This window comes from Abramis brama (genome assembly GCF_963993115.1).
Source record: "Abramis brama genome assembly, chromosome: 3".
Classification (NCBI taxonomy): Eukaryota; Metazoa; Chordata; class Actinopteri; order Cypriniformes; family Leuciscidae; genus Abramis; species Abramis brama.
In genome coordinates, this window is record NC_139965.1 from 40,312,989 (window position 1) to 40,330,888 (window position 17,900).

The window sequence follows — 17,900 nt, forward strand, 5'->3', positions numbered from 1 at the left end:
ACACTCTTTGGGTGTGAACCTCACAAAACGTCCTGAGGACCTGGAAAAGCCTTGTGTGAAGTCTAGCTGAATCTCTATGGCCTGTGTCTTCTCTTGCTTTCGCTGAATGTAAAACTCCTCTCAGTTCCTCAGCGGCTTTGTGCAAGAGGTTTAACAGATTGTTCTCTTGTGAGAGTGTTAGCTGACTGGCTGGATCTGCCATATTTTCAAGTGTGTTCGCTGAAAGCCTTGGAGCATAAACTATGAATTTGATTATTAGTAGAGAAGAAGCAGATTATACACAGTAGGTTTTCCTCTCCGTCTTTCCTTCTCTCACTGGTAAATCCAGGATTTACCACCCAAAGCCTGTAAAATAGGGTCGTCATGGCAAACAGAAGGCATGACTGGACACAAAAGACCCTTAGAGATGGACGACTCTTTCAAAAAAAAGAAGAAGAAGAGAGTAATGTGAATGGCCCCTGTAGTCTTGTGACCCAAATGAGGCACAGATACTATAAGCAAATACTCTGTATAGTGAAATTGTAATGCTGTGAAATATTATTACAATTTAAAATAACTTGCATATATGCTTGTATATATACCCTCCTAATGTTATAATATTCAATCAGACCTCACTCAACTTACAGCAGGCTTACAATGAACATGAAAATCATACTTTTTTAATGAAAACCACTGCAGCAAATTAAATAATGGCACCACATAATACTGCCAGATAATGTTTCATGTATGATATGAGAAAAATAATTTAAATAAGCCTGCAGATATTTTAGATGACTAAATGCAATGGAACTTGAAATAGCTTTCACTTCATTATTAAATGATAACACACATGAAGGTTACAGTATAGTTAACCTTTCTGGCATCTTGACATTATTTAATCTCAGGGAAATTAAAACATGTTGGGCTTTAGAACCATCATGTGGTCGAATGAAACTAGACGAACACACACCCGTGGACAATTAAGAATATTGCACACAAAATGACAAAGGGTCTCTCAAGACAACAAGTTCTAAATGATCTGTCTTTACAATCTAGGACAGAAGCATTAAGTGGAAAGTGGAGAATGTTATATTTCTGTATCATGGACATCATCCTTTATTAGAATCTGTTTTCTGCAGGTCCGCATAACATGACCAATACGACCTGACATCACAAAAATATAACAAAAATATAAAATTTAAGAGCATGGTATGGACAGTGTAAGAAAAAAAAACTTTAATATATAATGCCATTTTATATTTTATTTGAAAAATATAGAATACATATTTCAATTTCCTTGTTGTAGGCCTACCTTCATTACAACAAACACAGGGAAAATGAAAATGCAGGAATTCAGCGCCATCATGTGGTCAAATGATTGAATTGCGCAATTTAGGTGTTGACAAAGCTGTCACAACTATTATTTGTCAGTCTTGTTCTTTCATATATTTTTACATGCTATCTTTTATATTGTATCGCTGTCATGGATGCGCATTAGTGTTTCTTCAAATTCAGTTTATTAAAACAAAAACAAAAAGTAAGCTTTTTATTAGGCTACTATATTTTGAAAGTCACACTAAAACTTTTTTTAAATGCCGTTATCAGTTTTTTTCTATTTAACAGTCGCCTTTTATGTATTTTAAAAGCTACACAAGACAAAAAGCACAATCTATTTCAATATTTATGTCAACGTTTTTGTGTGTCAAAATTACAACAGTTGTCTCAACTTAATTATTTCCATCACAACCAACAACGTTTGCCTTTAATAGTCTTTTTTCCTTCAAAAGTATGTGCACTTTTTTAAAAACCCAAGTCAACAGTGTCAGTGTGATGAACAAAAAACAAAACAGAACATTCTAATTTAACACTTTTGAACAAAATATTTTGTGCATAATTCCCAAGCATGCTGATAATTTGTTTAAAATGCAGTAGTCATTTACACCACTGTCATAATCACATTATGCTGTTAACACCGGAAAAGGTAGTTATTAGTAGACAAAAAAAATGTCCATAGTTGAAGTGAACACCCACATAGCACATACACTAAATGCAAAAAACATAAAGATATTTCTTGGCAAAGGGGCAATCTACTAGATTTCTAAATGTACATAATCTAACCAAACAGCTGTGGTATAATAGGCTGTGGTTTGTTGGGTTAACCTGACAGCAGAATCCGTCGCTGGAGGCGCATCAAGCTGCAACATGCAGAAGACTGAGAGACGGTGACCGTGAAAGAGACACTTTGAAACTGATTTAATTACCACACTATTATTATTGTCATGTTATTTGAATTGTAGTTGAATCTAGCCGATGATGTGGGCATGTGTCTCGCATATTTGCTGTTGTGCAGCAGTATTCAGATGCGGTTGGTTGGGCACGAGGCGCGTCAGCGTGGCCTGGCTCAGGTAGGCGTGGAGACCCGCGCGCCTAGACTCGAAATCCGGAACGGCCGCTTGATGGGAAGAAACAAACTCCGGCATGAAGACAAAAGTGTCCAAACTAAGCAGATAATGACAACTTCTCGTCAGAAAGTTACAGCGCCAGTTTGACAACAAGGAGGCTGGTCACTTTTTGAGGTATGTTTCGAAAAAAGACCTGCTTAATTTCCCCTAACAACATTTCGCTTTCAGCGCGTCACTTTCGTTCATGGCGTTATGAAAATTGCATTTAAATGGTCACATATCCGTTTGGTTTGATGAACTTATTAGCCTTTATAAACTAGGTTACAGTCTTTTGTTTTGTAGTGTGTTTTGCTCATTCACTCGTTGTGTAAACACTCCCTCAACCTGTTGATGTTGCGCTCACTCACTCCAGCCAGCAAAACTAAAAAAGTGCCTTGAAGAAACACCCACAATACACCAGCTTAGTGCAAAGTTCTCACGTTATACATTACTGATAACATTTGTCTTGTTATCGGAAATATATTTTTGCATGTTGTTAAACCAAGTTTGAGCTGAAGGTATACGTGTTTTTACATCATGGACAGCTGTATGCTAGTTCTTATGTGTCATGCTGAAGATTTGATCAAGTTGTGATGGTATTTCAAGATGGATATATTTAGTTATGCTGTAAAACATAATAGCTGGACTTTGCTCTTTAGTGTTGGATTTTTATGAGAGAGAAATTCCTGGTATGCATGACTCAGTGTACAGAGAATTGGGGACAACAGAGTAAGCAAGGCAAAAATGTTCCCACGTTCTTAAAGTTGACTAAAAATGAACTTCTTTCATCATTAACTCACTCTCATAATGTTCCAAAACCTGTATGAGTTTCTTCTGAGGAACAGAAAAGGAGATGTCTGGCAGAATCACAGTCCCCATTTACTTTCATAGATACATCATTCTGCCTAACATCCTTTTTTTGTGTTTCACAAAAGTTTGTGGAATGACATGAGGGTGAGTAATGCCAGTGATGTGCTGAATTTGAACTCCTTTCCAAATGATTACCTCCCTCAATAATCTGGGGTAATAATCTGGCGGGGGTCGGAATTTGGCACAACACCACACTGCATGATTTTAGCCCCAATTTTCACTCGCCAACAGTTTTGAGGAAGTCGCCGACAAATGCCTGAAATTGGAGGCAAATTGGTGCTCGTTCATGTGAGTGACAATCGTGTAGTGTGTATTATCAAAGACGTAATCTGAGAGAAGCGCTGATGCGTCGCCTATGCCCATGAGATATTTAGGGCCCTTTCACACCTGCCTTGTTTGGTCTGGATTTTTGGACTTTTCAGTTTGATCCAAATCAAAATTACAGGTGTGAAACCTCCCTCGGACCACGGTCCGAACCAAACAGACGAAATTTGGTCCGATGAAAAGAGGGAGTCTCGGTCCGGATCAAACTGAACGAAGGTTTGGTTCGTTTCTAGTGTGAAAGCATTTTCTGTTTGGTTTCAGACCATTTACAGGAAGTTCCGGTGGTTCTCGCAGGATTGCTTGCAGTCTTCTTGTCCTTTCCTGCCGGCGACGATAAAATGTTCGCACAACGAGGATGTTCATTTGCGAATTTGAACTAGCCTCGAGTATTAGTTGGTGCTGCAGGGAGTAATGCAGCACCATGCATTATTATTAATGCATGGTGCATTAATTTTTTTTAAATGATTTTTTTTATTATTATTATTAATAAAATTTATATTTTTTTATTATTAATAAACATTATTAATTATATTAATAATTATATATAATATTATTAATGCTGTAATAATAACAGTATAGTGGCAACGATATGCGTCTGTTCATTCATTCTTGTCAAAGTTACCCGCCAAATTGACAACACGCTGACGTCAGACGCACATCCGTTTACAAACCAATCAATGTCAAGATGCAGGCCACATAGATGACGACAGGACGTAAGTTTGTCATGTAAAGTTCTTTAGTGCGCTCGCGTAATTGCAAAATTATGGTTTTAACTTTGGTTCGGACCTTGGTGCGGACTTTCAGGTGTTAAAACGCCCTAATCTGGACCTGTCTGATTTGGAGTACTGCAGTGTGAAATCTGTTTGGCCTGGAAATTATTTCGGCGACGACCTACAGCCAAATTAGAGCTCAAGGAAAAGTTCCGGGGGAGGAGTCATAGACCTGTGTTTCGACCCCCTCACAAATTATTACCCCCCCTCGTTGAAGTCAGTACCTCATTGCCTAAACCTAACCCCACCCCTAATCCTAACCCCTCCCCCACAACTAATCCTAAACCTACCAATGCTGGGGCAACAAAACACCTGCAACAAAACACCAGCAAGTGTGGCTTCTGCAAGCAACCATTCTCTTCTTCATATTCTTCATATTCTTCATTTTTTTCTTTTTCTTTGGAACAGACAACTTGGATTGCAAGCATTTTGCGGGCAATTGTTTTAACTGGAAGAAATCCAGTCATGAGAATTCCTCTCTCACGTGTGAACTTACATTATTTCCTGTATTGCTTCTCGCGTATGTTTGGTTGTGAAACGTAGTCTGTTGACCAGACAGAATTGTCTGCGATTCTTCCTATTGAAATGATGTGTAATGCGTGACCCCCCCTGTTGCTCTTCCGTCGTGTAATGTGCACACACCAGCAACTAAATGGCTCCCCAAACAGTCGTGCAGTGTATGAAGAACAGCGATCCGACGACTGCATTTTTGATAACAGATTTTTGGGTGAACTGTTCCTTTAAGCAAATTCTTTGTGTACATTCTTCTCACTGTAATCACTTTGGTTTGCAGTTAGGCACGGGCCTACATGCTTGTGCTTGTTATAAAGTCTAGTATTGCAACATTTTTGCAGGTGAAAGAGGGACATTTCACTACATAAATAAATCCTGTTTTTGGCTGTGTTTAGGAAAAGTCCAGCTGACAGTTTAGCCGCCGTCACCGCCTTTGTTTTTTTTTGTTTTTTAGCATTTTGGGTGTTACAGTGCATTCAGATTAATATTCTCTACTCGCATAATGGTGAGCAATTTATTGAACCTGTTTGTACTGGTAGAATGAAGTTATAATGTTCAACGATTTTGTGTTCTTGGTTTTGAGCTTTCAAAAAACATACCTTTTGTTGTCTCTGTTGGTTTTGTTTGCAGCACCCAGTTTTTAAATGGTACAATCAAGTGGTAACCAAATACCGCTAGAATTGTTTGTCATACAAAAGTAGACTGCCTGTAAAATCAAACTAGGAAGGAAATGTATTATTTTGATATAACAATAGCCCCTTTCACACAGTGCTTTGAACCCGGGAAATTGCCGGCAAATTGCCAGAGCGCCTTCTGTGTGAACTCAAAAACACGACCCGGGATTGATGCCGGGATCGATGCCGGGTTGGGGACCTAGTAACATTGCCGTGTTCAGTCCCGGAACACGCGCTGTGTGAACAAAAGCCGTAATAATGCCGTGTTGTAGTGATGACGCTGAAGCCGGGATCGTTCACCGCAAGTTTATGATCGAATCGGAGAAAAAAATGCACAAACGTGGTTTCTCGAGAGAGAAATCGCAGCTCATAAGCAAACTTAAGACGCTGCTGAGACATTACAAGTCACATCGATGTCACTTGTCTTTACGGGATTTTTACGGGTTGTGTGTGAACGCACTCTCTGATTCCGGAAAATCACTGGCAGTGTGAATGAACCAAAATCAAACGAACCCGGCTCAAATCCCGGGTCACTTTATCCGTGTATTTTCCGGAATATCTGTGTGAAAGGGGCTAAGGTAGCACATAGGCCCAACAATATGCAAAATAACATTTCTGAAGAAATTTCTAATTTTGTGAATGCATAAATCAGAGCATGTGCCATTTTACAGATTTTTTTTTTTGATTTTTGATTTTTTGAAGACAAATATTTATTTTGTAAAAGTTTATTTTCAGCATTTAGTTTTCATAACATTTGAGTTGTGATTGAATGTTTTTTAAATGTCTATTGAGTTTTGATAGATTCAAGTTCTCATCAGACATTAATTCACTGCACAGAACACAAACCATGTTTTCCTCACTGCGAATTAAACTGTATTTAATGTAGCCTGATTCTAATGTTCTTTTACCGTGGATAGTTTTTTTTTTTTCTCCATTGTTTTCAAGATGAGAGCATGTCATGCAAGTTACTTGCTGCCATTTTCTCCTTCATTTTAAAAACAAGTTTAGAAGCTTTTTCTTGTAATAACGGTGTATCACTTGCATATAAAATTGTCCATACTGTCTGCAACTGTAACAGGATGGATCTGCAACTCATTTCAGGGTGGAAACCAGTGAATTGCTGCATTGGCAGGATGCTATGCTACGGTGTCATTCAAGAAATGTATGTGCCCATGTCTGAACTGGTAAAACCCTAATGCATGTCTGTGCAGGTTTAGAGATTGTGAAAGCATTAGTTTGTGCCAAAGAAGTGATATTTAGCCAGTTACCCAGTTCAGATCTGAAAAAACTGATTTGCTTAATCCAATTTGAACAAAAGCAGGTTTTTATGTTTAGTGAACAATACCTTGCAGCCTGGCTGGTAGACAGATTGGTTGTATTTTGTAAAATATATTTAGTAACCTAATCCAATGAATTACTGTATTGCAGTAATGGATTCTTATTCTTAATCTTATTACTTTTTGGATTGCTTTTCTTTTTGAGGCCCTTTATATTCCAAATAAGGACAACAAATTTGGTACATTTATTTTTTATTGACGGCAGATTGTAGCAAAAATGACAGTGCTCTAACAACAGTTATTCGCTGAATACATTAATGTATTAATGTTGTTGTGGGAAGAAGGATACGGGAACCGGCAAACGTGTAACACACTTTAATAATCATAAAATAAACAAATACAAAATAAAGTAAAGGTGGCAGCCCCTCACTGACGACGGACAACTGCCGCCACATATCAAAACATAACATTACATAACATAAATAGTGATCATGGGATAGCTTTAATGTTTTTTTTTGTTTTTTTTTACTGGGTATGTTCTGGCATAAAGTAATAATAATAATAAAAAAAAAACAATATGGATCATAAATTCCATATCTCTGTAATTTGTAGAAGAGATGATGAGTAGGCTATCCTTAACTGAACAGAGCTGCTCACACTTTCATGTTCAGTTAAACTAAAAAGAGAAAAAGACATGATTGGTAGGAAACCAGTTAAAAAATTTTAAGTTATAATTTATAGACATTTTAAGAAAGAAATAATTTACCTGTTGAGAGAATGTTGACAGTCTGTGTATAGTTGTATAGCTGAGCTCCAGAAATTCAGTCATGAGATAGCTTTGACAGTTACAGATTTGAAAAAAACAAAAGGCGGGAGTAAAGAACCCTAAACTCCAACACAAAGAACCATTTCAGCATTTAAAGGGTTCTTCAGGACACTATGGTTCTAAATAGAACTGTTACTACTTGTAAAGAACCATCTTTTTGAGTGTATGGTAAACTAACAGCTTTCTTACCTGTACACGTTTGGTTGGGAGGTGGGCAGAACTGACAGAATGACAGTTTTTTTCCCCTCAGTTTGGCGTAAAAACCAGTTTGAAATGTTGACTACAAACATGGAGTTTTTCCAGATTTTTCAGAAATACTCTGGTAATTGGCTATATTTTTTTTTTAATCAATGGAGGCACAAGTCTCCGGCTACGGAAAAAATACACATTCTGAGACATGAAATGAATAACTGGAAATTTATAATAATGATTTTCACCTAAAATTTTTGGCTAGGCTGTACCTCCCTTGCCTCCCCTGACGAGCAGCCAGTGTCAAAGGTCAACAGCAAAGACATTGGTTTATAAAGTGAGATTAAATACATAAATGATGTATTATTCAACGTTTTAATTATTGCAGGTTTGCATGTCAGTGTTTTTATTCATTTTGATGATGAATACCGAATCTGTATTTTGTGCAAGTGAGATGAGTAAATGCATGTTTAATATTAAATTAATATTTGTGTAGTGTTCAATATTGTTATCGATAGAGATACGCGGATGGGGTAATATTTCATCCGCAACTGCATCACAAAACTCATTATCTGCACCAACGTTTTTTGACCAAATTTCAAAGACGCACCCGCCTGCCATCCGCTGATTGTTTTGCGGTCTATGGACGATGCAATGATCTGCTGATGTGAGCCGCAAGAAAGCCCTTGTCTGTTCTAGAAAGGATGCAGCAAAGATATTTATTGCTAATGTATGAGGCATAGGCCTACGCTGAGTTGCATTCATTTACGATGAGATGCGCTCTAGTTCGCAATGCAAGTGAACGTGGCGCGCCGGCGCCTCCATGTCACGGTTATTATATTGTCTGCTATATTTGCTTTTAAATATATATATATTTATTAAATGCATGCAATTGGTTGATGAAACATTTATTAAAATGAATATACAATTTGTACAAAACGAAATTCGCTTTAAAGAAAGGCTTTTAACAATGCAATGCAAGTGAACGCGGCGCCTCAATGTCACAGTTATTATATTGTCTGCTATATTTGCTTTTAATTTATTAAATGCATGCAATTGGTTTTATGAAACATTTATTAAAATTAAGATACAATTTGTACAAAACGAAATTCGCTTTAAAGAAAGGGTTTCTACAAAGCAAAACTTAATGAAGTGGTAAAAATCATGTCTGACGATTTACAAAACAAAACTTCATTAAGTGGTAAAAACCATGTCTCCCGATATATTGGACATCTTATGATCCTATCTTTTATTTGTTTTTGAGCTAAAATGTAATACACATCATATATATATACACACTGTATATGTTTCTTTTATCAAACATGTTTGGGTCCAGTCAAGGGGTAATTAAACTGCACGATCAGTTATCGGTAATGATACGTTGTTTATTATTGCAAATGTTTATGGCTAATGTTTATTATTGCAAATGTTTTTCATTTGTTTAATAAATCTCATAATGATGGCACATCAATATATCATAGTCATAGCTTTTATTTCTATCTCAAATGATTGGCGGTTGGTCAGGGGGTACTTGGCAAAGAATCAAATACAGTTGGAAACGACGTAGACCATTAATAACACAGACTGTAAACAATTGTTTTTAATTAGTATTTAAACATTCTCTATGATAAAAAATGTTTGTAAAAAATATTTTAATAACACGGTTTTGGCGGTTATAGAGTTCTAATGACAGTGTTCAACTATAACCGTTGGTCTCACGGTTGTATACTAACCGTCACACCCATACTAAGAAAAATAATTTAACAGTACCATCATTAAATATACAGTACCATACCTGAAACAGAAACTTTTAAATAATATTCCCTCTGCACTTCAGAAACTTCAGGGATCACTCCTACTTCATTAAAGATATAATAAACAGTTAATTTATCTGAAATTCATACACAGTCGCGTCTGAACGCGTTGTTGTCTTTGGAGCTCCATCGATTTGATTTATAACTCTTGATTTTTCTCTTTAAACTCACTTACAACGTACATTTTCTACTTTTCCTCACTGAGAAGTACTGCTGCTCAAACCTCATAGTTACAACGCGGACTGTTGAGCAGACGCGTCTCAAGCCTATTAGTGATCCAACGCCGGAAACTCTTATAGGTTAGCTACTCCTATTACTCACGGCTGAACGCGTCTTCTCCACACTCGCTTACAAACAAACATTTTTTCGCCTATTGTGCGTCTACTCTACACCCGTACCACGAAAAAGACGGATTATATCCAAGACTTCAGTCATAAATTAGTATTAATATTGATAGCATCACTGGTAGCGTCGTTGCTAACTTACTGTCCATCTGTTAAAATGGTGAATATATCAGATGTAAGTAGTCTACCTTTTGGTGCAGGTGAGGACACATTTGAGCTTCACGCACTGCAGTCTGAGCTGGAAGCTGTTGAGAAACAGATCCACGACCTTTTAGTGAGACAAGCCGAGCTGATAGACCGGCGTTTAGCTCTTGAAACATCACGCGCCGATGCACACAAATCAGTGATTAACGTTACTAACCTGCTAACTCCGACCTCGTCTACTCCGTACGTTTCTCAACATCGGTCCTGTGCGCCGAGGTCGCGATCAGCCATGGTCTCGTTCACTCCGGCTCCAACACGCCACCACGAAGCCTGGATGGTTCCGCAGCGGAAGACGCGAGTCAGGTCTAGACCAAGAAGGTTTTCGGTGGATATCTCCCGGTTTTCGAGATATCTACCCAAAACCACTTCTCCCCTCTTCGCGAAACAGAACGCGATGCTGTGATCATCGGCGATTCCATCGTTCGGCACGTACACGCTACGTTAGGTAAAAGCAAGGTGCACAGTCACTGCTTTCCTGCTGCTCGCGTTCCCGAGATTCTGAACGGTGACGAGCGCGTCGGTACTGTGGTCCTGCACGCGGGAGTGAACAACATCAGGCTGCGCCAGACGGAGGTTCTGAAGAAAGACTTCAGGAATCTGATCGATACGGTACGCAGCACATCGCCTGAAACAACGATCATAGTGTCAGGACCGCTTCCCACGTACCGACTAGGACATGAAAAGTTTAGTAGGTTATTCGTGCTAAATGAATGGTTAATGTCATGGTGCAATGAGCAGAAACTGCTCTTTGTAAATAATTGGAATCTGTTTTGGGAGCGTCCTAGGCTTTTCCGTGCTGATGGCTTACACCCAAGCAGATTCGGAGCGGATCTTCTGTCGGATAACATCTCCAAAATGTTAAATACCTTTTGACTAGTAACCAAAAGTCCAAATCATAGTCTCTGCTGCACCAATTTAACTGATATAAATACTAGTGTAGAACATTGCATAGAAACTGTGTCTATTCCTCGTTTAGTGAGATCAAATAATAAATCTACTGCAGGATCTAGGAAAAATCTAATTGTTATTAAAACAGAAAATGTTGCTATTAGTAAACAAAAACAATTTCTAAAGCTAGGTCTTCTAAACATTAGATCACTCACACCTAAGGCAGTTATTGTAAATGAAATAGTCACAGATAATAGCTTTGATGCCTTATTGAAACCTGGCTTAAACCAAATGATTATTTCGGTCTAAATGAGTCTAACCCAGCAGGATACTCCTATAAGCATGAGCCCCATCTGATCGTCGTCGTGGTCGTGGTCGTGGCGGCGGTGTTGCAACAATCTATAGAGATATTCTCAATGTTACTCAGAAAACGGGTTATAAGTTTATTTCGTTTGAAGTACTTGTACTAAATGTTACGCTCTTAGATGTTAGAAAAACTTCCCTATTATCTCTAGCCTTGGCTACCATATATAGACCGCCTGGGCCTTACGCTGATTTCCTAAAAGAGTTTGCAGATTTTCTCTCAGACCTATTAGTCAATGTCGATAAAGCATTAATTGTTGGAGATTTTAACATACACGTAGATAATACAAATGATGCGTTAGGGGCTGCGTTTACAGATTTATTAAACTCCTTTGGGGTCAAGCAAAACGTTACCGGACCAACTCATCGTTTTAATCATACACTCGATTTAATTATATCACATGGAACCGATCCAACCGATAAAGATATCATTCCACAAAGTGATGATGTCACTGACCATTACATGGTAACTTGCATATTACGTACTCCTGTAACATATCATGCTGCGCCGTGTTATCGACCAGGCAGAACAATCCTTCCATCCACCATAGATAATTTTTCAAATTGCTTATCTGATCTGTCTCAGCTGCTCAGTGAACCCAAACAAACAGATGAACTAGTACTAGAACTAGAAACCTGTAATTTAGAGTGTAAATGGAAACAAACTAATTTAGAGGTCGTTAGAATCGCATGGAAAGACAGTATGTCACGTTATAAAAAGGCCCTAAAAGCGGCCAGGGCTGAGCACCTCTGCAAACTAATAGAAAACAACCAAAACAATCCTAGGTTTTTATTTACCACCGTGGCTAGACTAACAAATAAACAGATGTCACCTGAACAAAATATTCCATTACAGTTTAGTAGTAATGATTTCATGAAGTTCTTCACTGAGAAAATAGAAAACATCAGAACCACAATTGTAAACATTCAATCCTCAATCGCGCCTTATAATTCAGCCTCAATTATCACGACGCAAGAACAATTACAGTGCTTTACAACTATAGAACAAAAAGAGTTAAATAAACGTATCACTTCATCTAAAACAACAACATGTTTATTAGATCCTATGCCAACTAAACTACTGAAAGAAGTGTTACCTATAGTGGAAGAGCCTCTCCTCAATATTATTAACTCATCTTTATCTTTAGGTCATGTTCCAAGAACATTTAAACTGGCAGTTATAAAACCTCTCATTAAGAAACCACAATTAGACCCGCATAATCTAGCAAATTATAGACCCATTTCAAATCTTCCTTTTATGTCTAAAATACTAGAAAAAGTTCCGCTCAACTGGGCTCTTTCTTGCAAGAAAATGACATCTATGAAAAGTTTCAGTCTGGATTCAGGCCGCATCATAGCACTGAAACTGCGCTCGTTAAAATTACAAATGATTTACTTTTAGCATCTGACCAAGGCTGCATCTCAATACTAGTTTTACTCGATCTAACTGCTGCGTTCGATACTATAGATCACACAATACTCTTAGATCGACTACAAAATTATACTGGTGTTCAAGGACAAGCATTAAGTTGGTTCAGATCATACTTATCTGACCGCTACCATTTTGTCTATTTAAATGGAGAAAAATCTATCATAACTCCAGTAAACTATGGAGTGCCGCAGGGATCTGTGTTAGGCCCTCTGTTATTCTCAATATATGCTGCCACTTGGAAATATTATAAGGAAATAGGGCTGCACGATTATGACAAAAATCATAATTGTCGATTATTCCCTTGAAATTGTAATTGCGATTATTAATTTCGATTATCACAATTTACATTGAATATATATAGAATATATATATATACATGTTTACTTAAAAATTGTGAACACACACACTGTCCCCCTTTACTTAACATACACATAAATTGTAAGAATATGACTAATAGTAAAGACTACTAAGAAATAAACATTAGGCTTATGCTAAAGCTATTAAATATCAGTCCCAAACTAGCTTTTGTTAATACAATGTTGGTATGAGCCACCAAAGTCATTTAAAATATAAAATATAACACAAAGTGAAAATAAAGTGGCATTTTGGGGTTAATACACTGATCTATATAGAATGTCATTATATAGATCAGTGGGTTAATATTAAAACGACAGTTACCATGGTGATACACAATACTAACAAGAACTGTTAATGAAACATGGAAACTGCTCCTGGTGAATAGAATGAAAATCAGCCCTGCATGCAAATCCTTCTCAGCTAACACACGACGTACCAGTAACGTGATTTATTGGTATTTTACTTTAGTGACTTACCAATTTACAACGTAACAACGTTGCATGCTCGTAGTTTCCTTTGCACTTTATACACATAGCGCGCGCCGCCGCATTTGCACGTGCAATTGAAGAGTGTGCGCTACGAACACAGTAGCCTATAACGGCTGACATGACAGGAACGTCCGTTTTTCTGAGGTGAAAGACTTTTTATTTCAGCGTACACATACGTCGCTGCCTGGTAGTTCCTTCCTATTGTGCTGGGTTTTCTGAAGTAGTTGTGATTTGCCTCTCATAACATGCTCTAAATGCACGCAGAGTGGATTTTTTTTTTTTTGTAATCATGGCTTTGAACGATTACGTAATCGTGGCATCCATAATCGTAATCGCGATTAGAAATTCGATTAATTGTGCAGCCCTATAAGGAAACATGGAATTAGTTTCCATTGTTATGCTGATGACACTCAAATCCATATTTCATCACGGCCAGATGAAAACGCTAAATTATCCAAATTGACAGAGTGTGTTAAAGATATAAAAGATTGGATGATGCGCAATTTTCTTTTATTAAATCCAGACAAGACAGAGGTACTAATCATCGGTTCAAAAAACCGCCCACAAAACCTCTCACACTACAACTTTAACATAGTAGGATGTCCTGTTACTTTATCCTCTACAGTAAAAGACCTGGGTGTTATACTAGACTGCAACCTGTCTTTTGAAAATCATATTTCATATGTTACAAGAACAGCCTTTTTCTACCTTAGAAACATTGCTAAGCTACGTAACATGCTATCAGTTTCTGATGCAGAAAAATTAGTTCATGCATTCATGACCTCGAGACTAGATTACTGTAATGCTTTATTAGCCGGTTGTCCTGCATCCTCATTAAACAAGCTACAGTTGGTCCAAAATGCCGCCGCTAGAGTTCTTACTAGATCAAGAAAATATGATCATATAACACCAATTTTATCATCACTACATTGGTTACCTATAAAGTTCCGTATTAATTACAAGGTATTGCTACTGACTTATAAAGCCCTAAATGGCTTAGCTCCAGTCTATTTAACGGATCTTCTATCGCCCTATAATCCATCGCGCTCTTTAAGATCACTAAATTCGAGGCTTTTGGTCATACCTAGGATATCCAGATCCACCAAAGGAGGGAGAGCATTTTCACATTTAGCTCCAAAACTCTGGAATAGTCTTCCTGATACTGTTCGTTGCTCAGACTCGCTCTCCCAGTTTAAAACTAGATTAAAGACGCATCTCTTCAGCCAGGCATTCATATAATACTTTTAATCTTACAGTTAAATCCGACCTCTAGTTCATAAACGCCAGAGGAGAACTGGCCCCCGACTGAGCCTGGGTTCTCCCAAGTTTTTTTTTTCTCCATTAGGTCACCTGATGGAGTTTTTCGGTTCCTTGCCACTGTTGCCTTTGGCTTGCTCAGTTGGAGATATTTGGGGATATTTAATTTAATTAATCAATCAACAATACTATTGATCAGCATTACCAAACGTGGACGTTTTCCACTAGAAACAAGCATTGATGTATTATTTTAATTTAATACTGTGAAGCTGCTTTGATACAATCTGTATTGTGAAAAGCACTATATAAATAAACTTGACTTGACTTGACTGGACTTGACATGGAACAGTTTTAACAGTATATTGATTGCTTATGTTGCAATGGGTAGTATTGGGGAGTAGCTAATTACAATTTTGTTTTGTACATTTTGTTAAAAGCTACATTCCATTTTTCGTTTTGACAAGCCTGCAGTGCATTGAAGCAGCGCAGCGCCGTCTTAATAGAGTACAAACTATTACTGCCATCTGTTTTTATTTCACGCATCTTGTGGATTTATAGTTCACTGAGAAGAGGTCGTCTGATGATTGTGTAAAAGACGTACAGGAGTGGGTTGATATTCCACATGAATCTACTAGTAATGGCTATACTTTTGTATGTAATTTATGCAAACCAAAGATTAAAACACTGTCTGCGTCAAAGACTTCAATCACATTCAGGTGAATAATAGGCTAGCCTTTTTAAATTGACTAATTGGTCTGCTCTTTTGCACTCTATATCAAATTACTATTTCTGATTTTAATATGACCCCTCATAGTTTAATCTGTTCCACAACAGTTTTAAAATGAACCTAAAAGATCACTAACACTGTGTTTTGTACCATTGTTTTTGCAAATTATTTGTCAATCAAACAGAAAACAAAATCACAATATAGCTTAGTGCGCCTATCACACGGCAAAAGCTGCGATCTAATAAAATAGGTTGCGGTGGATTTCAGAATAAAGCACACTGTTCACGCAAGGAGCTCATGATTCGTGTCTCAGAGTGGCTCTGTTCACAGTAAATGCTGCAAGCCCTTTTTCCTGTAAAGCACTTTAAATTACCATTGTGTATGAAATGTGCTATATAAATAAATTAAATTTTAACATTTCAAAGCCGCGATGTACAGAAAAATCACACAAAGATATAGAAGAAAATGTATAAAAACATTTTGGATCAATAAAACTAAGAAATAACATAAATAACTCCAGAAAGGCCACAGACAGGATTTGCATTTCACATACAAATCAAATTAAATCGGCTCTATACACCACAACATCGATAAACCGAAAAATAAACAATTAATTTACTAAATTAAATTAGAACAGAATATACCTTTCTAATAAATAAAAATACAAAACGAAATAAATCAGAATCAAGTCACAAGATGAGCAAATGTGTGCAAAATGCCTAAAGTGCAGGGGAACATATATTCAAAACACAAGCCACAAATAGTTAGATTAGATAACCCTGACAGATCAATAAATAAAATAAAAATAAAGAAATTATTAAAATAACGATAGTAGGCTAGCCAATTTTCAACTTTGTCTTTTTAACTGCAGAAACAACAATAAATGCTAAACTGGAGTGGCAGTCTTTTTAGCTAAAAATGTTCACACTCACAGCATCCAAAAATCAAATTAGAACCGGCTAAAAAGTTTTTAAATCACTTGTACCCTACCTGATCGAGAGAACAAATCCAATCTTTCACTCTGTCTGTGTCCGTTGGAGTCTTTTCAAATTGTGCGCGCGGATAAAATACATTCTAACGTGAAACTTGTTAACGTTGGCCGGCAGAAGTGCGATCATGGTTTTCCTGATGCTAAATCCAGTCTTGGAGAATATCCTTTCTGACGGTGTACATCCACACTTAATATTTTCTTATCCCAGACATTGTTATTTTAAAGATTTAAATCCTTGCCGCCAAGACGCTCCTCTGTCGGTTACGGATTGAAAGTGAAACTTAAATCTGTCACGCGGACGCGGGGTGTTTGGATTTATTTACGCACGTTAAAAAATATTTATTAAAAGCTTATTTCTTTGCACATTTTTATATACAGCATTATCATAATAGGCTGAATATTAACATATTGACAGAAAACCGGTAGTTCTACGTGAAGTCAGACATTGAGCGCCCTCATATAGCCAAAGTGGCATGATCCTCGTTTCATAACACCTCTGCAAAGATTCGACCATGAGATCGGTAGTCGAATCAGGCTCCTCCAATCGAAGCATCGAATCTTCGACTATTTGGGGTCACCCCTAGTGTGTGTGTGTATATATATATATATATACATACACACACTCACCTAAAGGATTATTAGGAACACCATACTAATACTGTGTTTGACCCCCTTTCGCCTTCAGAACTGCCTTAATTCTACGTGGCATTGATTCAACAAGGTGCTGAAAGCATTCTTTAGAAATGTTGGCCCATATTGATAGGATAGCATCTTGCAGTTGATGGAGATTTGTGGGATGCACATCCAGGGCACGAAGCTCCCGTTCCACCACATCCCAAAGATGCTCTATTGGGTTGAGATCTGGTGACTGTGGGGGCCATTTTAGTACAGTGAACTCATTGTCATGTTCAAGAAACCAATTTGAAATGATTCGAGCTTTGTGACATGGTGCATTATCCTGCTGGAAGTAGCCATCAGAGGATGGGTACATGGTGGTCATAAAGGGATGGACATGGTCAGAAACAATGCTCAGGTAGGCCGTGGCATTTAAACGATGCCCAATTGGCACTAAGGGGCCTAAAGTGTGCCAAGAAAACATCCCCCACACCATTACACCACCACCACCAGCCTGCACAGTGGTAACAAGGCATGATGGATCCATGTTCTCATTC

At 37.6% G+C, this 17,900-nt stretch overlaps 1 protein-coding gene across 1 annotated transcript in view; it reads left to right on the plus strand.

Moving 5' to 3' along the window:
• Positions 1 to 2,141: 2,141 nt before the first annotated feature.
• arap2 (ArfGAP with RhoGAP domain, ankyrin repeat and PH domain 2) overlaps positions 2,142 to 17,900 on the plus strand; it is a 106,600-nt gene continuing 90,841 nt past the window's right edge. The window contains exon 1 of the mRNA XM_084108155.1: positions 2,142 to 2,555. The gene's annotated coding sequence lies outside the window, so the exon portion shown is untranslated. The remainder of the gene's footprint in view (positions 2,556 to 17,900) is intronic.